The sequence below is a fragment of the Arachis ipaensis genome, chromosome B10, assembly GCF_000816755.2.
Source record: "Arachis ipaensis cultivar K30076 chromosome B10, Araip1.1, whole genome shotgun sequence".
In the NCBI taxonomy this organism is placed as follows: Eukaryota; Viridiplantae; Streptophyta; class Magnoliopsida; order Fabales; family Fabaceae; genus Arachis; species Arachis ipaensis.
The window spans coordinates 107,435,047-107,443,046 of NC_029794.2; the positions used below are offsets into that span (position 1 = coordinate 107,435,047).

The following is an 8,000-nucleotide window of genomic DNA, read 5'->3' on the forward strand; positions in this document are numbered from 1 at the left end:
CAATAATACATCATCTATAATTCGGGATTACACTAATTTGTAAAATTACTTAATACAAAGAAAAACATAATTAAGCTCTATAGTTGACGACAATCATTGTGAAATTGCCATATGTGTTCAATCAAGTCCTCTTTCAATTGTCTATGCTGCTGCCTATTTCGAAGTTGGGGATTTCTTTGGAAAAATTGATGGTATGGTGCAAAATCTTCTTCTCCTAGCTGAGGTTGTGATAAGTCATTTTCAACATCATCATACTCTAAGTCTTGAGCAAAATTTTATGCATAAGTGTCTCTTTCATCCTCAACAATCATATTATGCAATATAATACAAGCTCTCATTATGTTGGCAAGCTTCTTTTTTTTCCAAAAGCGAGCTGGACCACGTATAATTGCAAAGCGTGCTTGCAACACTCTGAATGCTTGCTCCACATCTTTTCTTTGCCCTTCTTGGTATTGTGCAAATAACTTGCATTTCTCCCCTTGCGGCTTTGAGATTGATTTGACAAATGTGGCCCATTCAAGATAAATACCATCTGCTAAATAGTATCCTATAGTATAATTATTATCATTAATAGTATAATTTACCTCCGAAACATGGTCATTTAGAATATCATCGAACATTGGAGAACGATCTAAGTGTGAGAATAGAACTGTATCTAAGTGGTATATATAGAGTAACAAAATATTAATTTATTAATAATAACAGTAACATAGTAACGACTAGTTTCCAACGGCTAATTTTGCAACGGCTAGTTTTACAACGGCTAATTTAATATAATAATATAAATAATATTCAATATTAATTATGACATAAATAATTAATATGAATCATTAATTAAATAGAAATTTAATTATTTAATCTAATTAATTATTATAATTATTACTAAATTAATTATTATTTAATTATTTAATATAATTATTTATTTAAATAATAACTTGCCAAATGGCAAGTTATTATTGGCTATATCCAGTCCCTATTTAGAAGGACTTAGTTCCATCGAAACTTGTGCAGGGACCAATTCTATTTCTCTCCAACTGGTAGGAACTTGTTTGTGTTAGAAAAAGTTTCTAAGGCATTCATCGTTAGAGTTCGTCTAACACCTCTAACATCTATAATATTATATTACACTACACTAAATTTCGCAAATTATTTTTGATATTGGGGTGAAAATGGTGTTTTTTAGGATTATGGAGGATAAATGTGTTATTCTCAAATGTAAAACTTTTTTATTTAAAATATAGAAATCAGACTCTTCAATTTTTTTGGAAATAAAAATCGGACCATGCGATTTATTAAGAACAAAAATCGAACCTCCGATTTATGATTTTTTTTTTAAAAAAAATCACAACGAACAAATCGAAGGGTCCGATCTGATATTAAAAAATTTTTGAAAATCTAACTTACAAAGTAATTGAACCTGCGATTACTTATTTCCATATCAAAATAAAATCACATACACCACTAACAGAATTGAATTGCACACATTTATCTTCTATAATAAAAATTTTTAGCCACTAAATTTCATATCCAAAAAAATTAGTCCATATATACATACAAAACAAAAGAGAGAAAAATTGGTGTGATGATTTAATTTAGTTTAAAAATCACTTAAACGCTTAATTTTATTGAATATTTTATTTCTTATCAACACTGAGCCTGTTACATTCGGATAAAAAGTTACTAGTGTGAAAAGCATCACTGCATAAGTAAACTAAAAAGAATTTGAACGTGCAGTATTATCATTCCTAAGAGAGGAGACAGAGTTAACAGCAGACATCACACACGTACGCGCAGACACAGCACTCAAAACAAGAGCGTTCTCTCTCTATCTCTATCTAAGCAATTGCCACGTCACTTATCCATCCAACCACCGTTAGCCGTCCCCTCTTTCTCTCTCTCTACAATTCCATCCTTCCTTAGCTGTTCTTCTACTGTACCCCCCTTTTTCCCCTTTCTCTCTCTCTCTCTCTGCTTCGTCGTTTCTTCCTCCACTTCCTTCTACAACGACAAAACACAAAACCTACCCCTTAACTCTCCTCTTTTCCTTCTTCCTTGAAGACTCCTTCTCACTTTCTCCCACCAAACAAATTAAACTCTCCCTCTTTTCTTCTTCTTCTTCTCTATTTTTTTCCCAATTTAGAATGCCCACTTGGTGGAGTAAAAAGTCCAGCAAGTCCAAGCAGCAGCAAGAACTGCAGCAGCCACATCAGCATGGAGGAGGAGGAGTTCGTCAATTCACCTTCACCAGATCAAACAACACCGTTTCTTCTTCTCTTTCACCTCCCAGTAAGGCCAAATCCGACAAGCCCAATCACAGCTTCGACGAAACCCTCTCCCGCAACTCACCAAGGGTCAGCAGAGACTTCTCTTCTACCCCCGCCGTAGCTTCCTCCGCCGCCGCCGCCGCCGCCGCCGGAGGCTCATCCTCCGGATTCTCATGCTTCGATTCCGACGGCGACAGGAAAGGCCACCCCTTGCCTCGCCCCTCTGTCTCCTCCACCCAAAGCTTCGGCAACGACCAAGGCCTTGTCTTCGGATCTGCCTCCGTCTCTGGTTCCAGCGTTAGTTCCACGGGCTCCTCTGATGATCAACCACCCACCCCTCGAAACACTCGTATGGATGCAACCAGGTTCGTTATTTTCCAATCATGATTTGGTTTCACTACTTCCCTAATTTTATTTTATTTTCCCTAATCTTAGTACTTATGGTGAAACTTAGTTTGATTGATTGATCCGTTTTATTGTTCTGGTGTTAATGAAAAGGTTAAGTGTAATTATTGATCATTGATCAGCTAAAGTTAGTTACTTTTACTCCGGAGCCTTAGTTACAGGACGTTGCTTTTTTTTTTCCCCCTTTCTTTCTTTTCCCTTTTGTGTTTTTCTTTTTTTTTTTTGCCACTTTTTGGCTATCTTTTTCTTCTTTCCTTCTTTTTTTTTTTTTTTCTTTTAACTTCTCTCTTCCCGTTTTAGTTATTAACCTCTAAAAGGGTTCTCTCACGCATTCTGTGTGTATGTCTGCTCATGCTTTATTGCAATTCTTCCCCATTCCGATTAGGGTATTGTGGTTCTGTTCTGCGACTAGTGATTTACAATCCGTGCTTTGGAGAATTATTTACATTAACTGGCGATTTGGAAATTTGCAATTTGCAGACTTCATGTATTGATTCATTTGAGGGAAAAATGAAGATCTGAATCTTGAGCGATAGATTTGTTAATACTACATCCCGTCCTTTTTCTCCCCCTTTTACTGATTATGGAATCTTACTTAATCATTCAAGTTGATTTAGGAGACATTAATGCAAAGATAAATGCACCTTACTTTTCTTACATAATTATCATAATTCATTTAAGCATACGAGATGGTTATGATTATAAAATATCTGGGACTGATAAGTGATAATCTGTGCACACATTTTAGCATTGATTGACAATGTAAGGAAGAGAAACATGCACTTTGCAATTTTTTTATAAGGGTGTGGTTCAGTGTTGTTCTAGAGTTTTATGCTAAACTAATCTATGTCATTTTTCTTTATGGTAGAGGACAAAGTGACATAAAGTTCAATGCAAGGTCAAAAAGCCCGGGTCCTGGTTCAAGAGGGCCCACCAGGGTTCTCCAACTAGTCCTTCTTCTCTTTCCAATTCCAACACAAAACCAAATGGACTTCCAGAAAACACCACATGTAATCCATCCAAGTGGAAGAAAGGAAAGCTGCTAGGACGGGGTACATTTGGGCATGTATATGCTGGATTCAATAGGTAATCCCCCTTTTGAAGGAAATTCAAGGTCAATTTTGAATTCCCTTTTAGATTAGCCTTCCACTACCTATTCTTATGTATAATTTTCAATCCTAAAATTCTGATATTGCAACTTTCACAGTGAAAATGGACAAATGTGTGCAATAAAAGAAGTCAGGGTTGTTTGTGATGATCAAACATCAAAAGAGTGCTACAAACAACTTAATCAGGTACGTCATAAGTACAAAGCATGATGCTCTAAGCCTTTAATACATACTATAGAAATTAGGAAGATATTCTTCTCACAGTTGATTTGGATTTTGATTTAATATGCACATTATCATACAGTGGTCTATAAATTATAACACTTACACCAATCAATTGCAGGAGATACTCTTGCTTAGTCAGCTTTCACATCCGAATATTGTTCAATACTATGGGAGTGACTTGGTATGCCTAAAATATCAAATTTTAGAATTCTTTATATCATGTACGTACATATTGTAGCAATGTGCACGCATAGAAATTTAAAAAAAAAAAATTGATGAATGGGATCCATTTATGAATAATATATATGCCGTGTTTTCAGGGAGAAGAAACACTTTCAGTTTATTTAGAATATGTTTCCGGTGGTTCGATTCATAAATTACTTCAGGAATATGGGGCCTTTAAGGAGCCTGTTATTCAAAATTATACTAGGCAGATTGTCTCTGGACTTGCCTATCTTCATGGTAGAAATACAGTGCACAGGTAACGTGACCATGCCTGCTCTATTTATAACATGAAGTTGCTGTTTCTTTACTCTTGATCAAATAGTTTATCACTTTGTAATTTTGTTTCACAGGGATATCAAGGGGGCTAACATACTAGTTGATCCAAATGGTGAAATCAAGCTGGCAGACTTTGGAATGGCTAAACATGTAAGTGTATCATATGAACAAAGAATGAAATTTCTTCTAGATTACTTCAATAGTGGATCATATTTATTATTTGTGGTACATACAAGTTATACAATGTACAAGTTGTATTAGAGGGTGAAACCCCAAAAAATACTCGTTTTCCTGAAGGTTGGAAATTTTTGTAGATTTGCACATATCTGTATGTGGCAAGAGATTTTTCCCTCCTCTCTCTCTAACAGTTATGTTCACTCACATAGATAAGGAGAGATGAAAACATATTGATTCTGTTATTTTATTAATAAGTTGGAGCTGTATCACCTGAGAATATATACTAAGCAAAGCTAGTTTGGAGAGCGATGTATAATTTTCTCTGTTGGTTGATTTCTGATGGAGATCATCTCTGAATTATGGCTGTTCTGAACCAGATAAATGCTTCTTCCTCAATGCTTTCTTTCAAAGGAAGTCCATACTGGATGGCCCCTGAGGTAAATATTTCCTCCGGTTTTAGATCTTGAAATTTCTTTCGGAGAAAAAAAAATTCCCTATACTTCAGTTTCTGCTGTACATAGTACGTTATCCTGATTTTTGCTATCTTAGGTTGTAATGAATACAAATGGCTATAGTCTTCCTGTTGATATATGGAGCTTGGGATGCACAATTCTTGAAATGGCAACATCGAAGCCTCCTTGGAGTCAATATGAAGGGGTGAGCTATTCGATATTTTATAACTACATTCATTGACATTGCTTGTGATCCTGTTTCAAGATAAAAAGATCAAAATCATTATTTTCACATGTTTGAAACAGGTAGCAGCAATATTCAAAATTGGTAACAGCAAAGATATGCCTGAACTTCCTGAGCATCTATCGAATGAGGCAAAGAACTTCATCCAGTTATGCTTACAAAGAGATCCATTGGCTCGCCCAACAGCTCAAATGCTGCTAGATCACCCATTTATTCGAGATCAGTCGGCAACAAGAGCTGCAAATGTCAGCATAACCAGGAGTGCTTTCCCCTATATGCTTGATGGGAGCCGGACACCGGTATAGTCTGATTATTTTGCTTAGTTTGTATTTTGTAGCTGACCTTATATGTGCTTGAGGATTTAGTACGCTTTGTTGTTTGGCTTAACTGTAGGGAACAGATTAATTGGGAAACCTTAACATAGTTTGGGGTGATAAGTGATGACTGATAGGGAAATATGTTACCCATTTATCTATACTGTATTAGTGGAGTGTATAACTTCATAGAAGATTTGCTGCCATATAATTCTAGTTTTAACTTGAACGAAAAATATTTGATCATAATTGATTGTTTGGATTTATTTGCAGCCACCTGAGATTTTTTCAAATAAAACGAATGCAACTTCATTTGATGGAGACTATGCAACAAGGGCAGCCCCTCCAGCCTCACGGGCTGTAAGGAACCAAAGGTAAAACACCCACAACCTGTTGTTTTTTAGAGAGTATAACTATAACTATGTTAGTTACTTGGACTAACCAGCTATTGTAATTCGCTTGTTCAGAGATAACTCAAGAATGATCACATCATTACCCGTATCTCCTTGTTCAAGTCCATTACGGCAGTATGGACCAGCACACAAGAGCTGTTTCCTTTCACCTCCTCATCCAACTTGCACATTGATGGGACAAAATACCCTCCCGTCATATCCGTTGAGATCGAATGCCGCCTTCACTCTTGATCCTTGGCACGAAACATCTCCATACAGATCCCACCACACACCTGGTGGATCCCCAAGATCGAGACTCATTTGAGTTGTCACCATTGTAAATTCCGCTAAAATCTTCCAGTGTTTTCCCCAGCATGCATTGTGACCTCTGGTTGAACTTCAATCTCTACAAAAGCAAACTTTTTCCATAAAAATATTCGGGTCTATTTTCACTACTGATGAGGTGAAGGATATAAGAAGGAGCACTCAATGCAAGGTATAGAGACCTAGTTCAATGTACCAATTTATTGATTATTGTAAATGCAAGGTGTAAGGTGTTCTCTGTTTGTAGCAACGCTTATGTTGTATATTCATAGTTCATGGCAGAAGGGAAAAGAGAGTAATTTTTCCATACATACTCTTTTTCCGTTTTTTAAATTATATAGTTACTAGTTCAGACTCAAGACACTGACTAGTGTATTGGCTTGGAAGAGTTCGTTTATCCCGAATGCCAAAAAAATATTTGAAAGTGATTATATCACTCATTTGAATTGATTTAGTTTTAGTTTTAGTTTCACCGTTACCATAGTTAGTGTTTGGTTAGTGGGTGTGTTCATTTAGAATAAATGTCTATTTCGGTCCCGAAGGACAAAGCGTTCTCTAACGATTGGAAATTGACCAAGCGGACCTCAAACACCTAAGAAAATGGTTATGGCAGCCCCTGCGACCGGTTGGGAGATGGTGGAGTGCTAACCTGTCAATTCCTCAGTCACGTGGATTTTGTTCCTACCAAATTGGGACAAATTGACCCCTTCCTAGCGTACAAAACGTCATCCTTGTCTCAACCTCCTTTAAATTAGGGTTTGGGTCTTCGTTGTAGCCATAGTTGGAGAACGTGTATTCTGCAAGTCATGACTGATGAAGATGAGGGTTCTTACTCAATAACGCAGAAACGAAATGGAAGCCCAAGCGCGTAGCGAGGGTTTGAATGCGATGTTGGCTTGATTGGGAGCTTCAGGAGAGGGGCGAATAGGAGGAAGAAAAAATTTACAGCACCTACCTGTAACTGCAAAATATATGCCATCTTGTTAGAGTTAAGTACCATGGACAACCCAAACAAACTTTTTCGAATGCTCCTATTTTAAGGTAATTTCGGTTTGATTTTGGACCTATTCTACTAATGGTTATTTATGTCAATTTCTTTCTTTTCACTCTCAGCAAGTAAATGTATTTTTACATACCAAAGCTCCTCTTTGCAAATTCTTTGCTTGGTTGGACAAATATGTGACATCTTTTCATGGTAAAGATATAACGAGTTCTAATGAATTGGTGGATCAAATGAAGAGATTGGAAGAGAAGTTGTGATCTCTGGAGATGTTGATGGAAAAGGACAGAGTAGGGATAAAATCTCATGGTAGCACTAAATGCAGGACTATTTCCACATTGATGTTTGGAATTGTAGTGACATTGTCATTTTTGGCTTTATTTAGTGCATTGTATGCTTGAATAATTGTACTTATGGAGTAAGAAATAGGTTAGGATATCAAATTAGAGTTGTGTGATGGACCTGTTTTGTGGAGAAATGTGAGTTTGTGTGAAATATGTATTTTGCAAATTGAAAATGAAAATGTGATGCAAGCCCTTATGCTTTAATCATCACCTGCATTGGTTGGGAACTACATTATATTACATAAATCA

General features: G+C 36.4%; 1 pseudogene; it reads left to right on the plus strand.

The window, feature by feature from the left end:
• LOC107622907 lies at positions 1,858 to 6,615 on the plus strand (annotated as a pseudogene).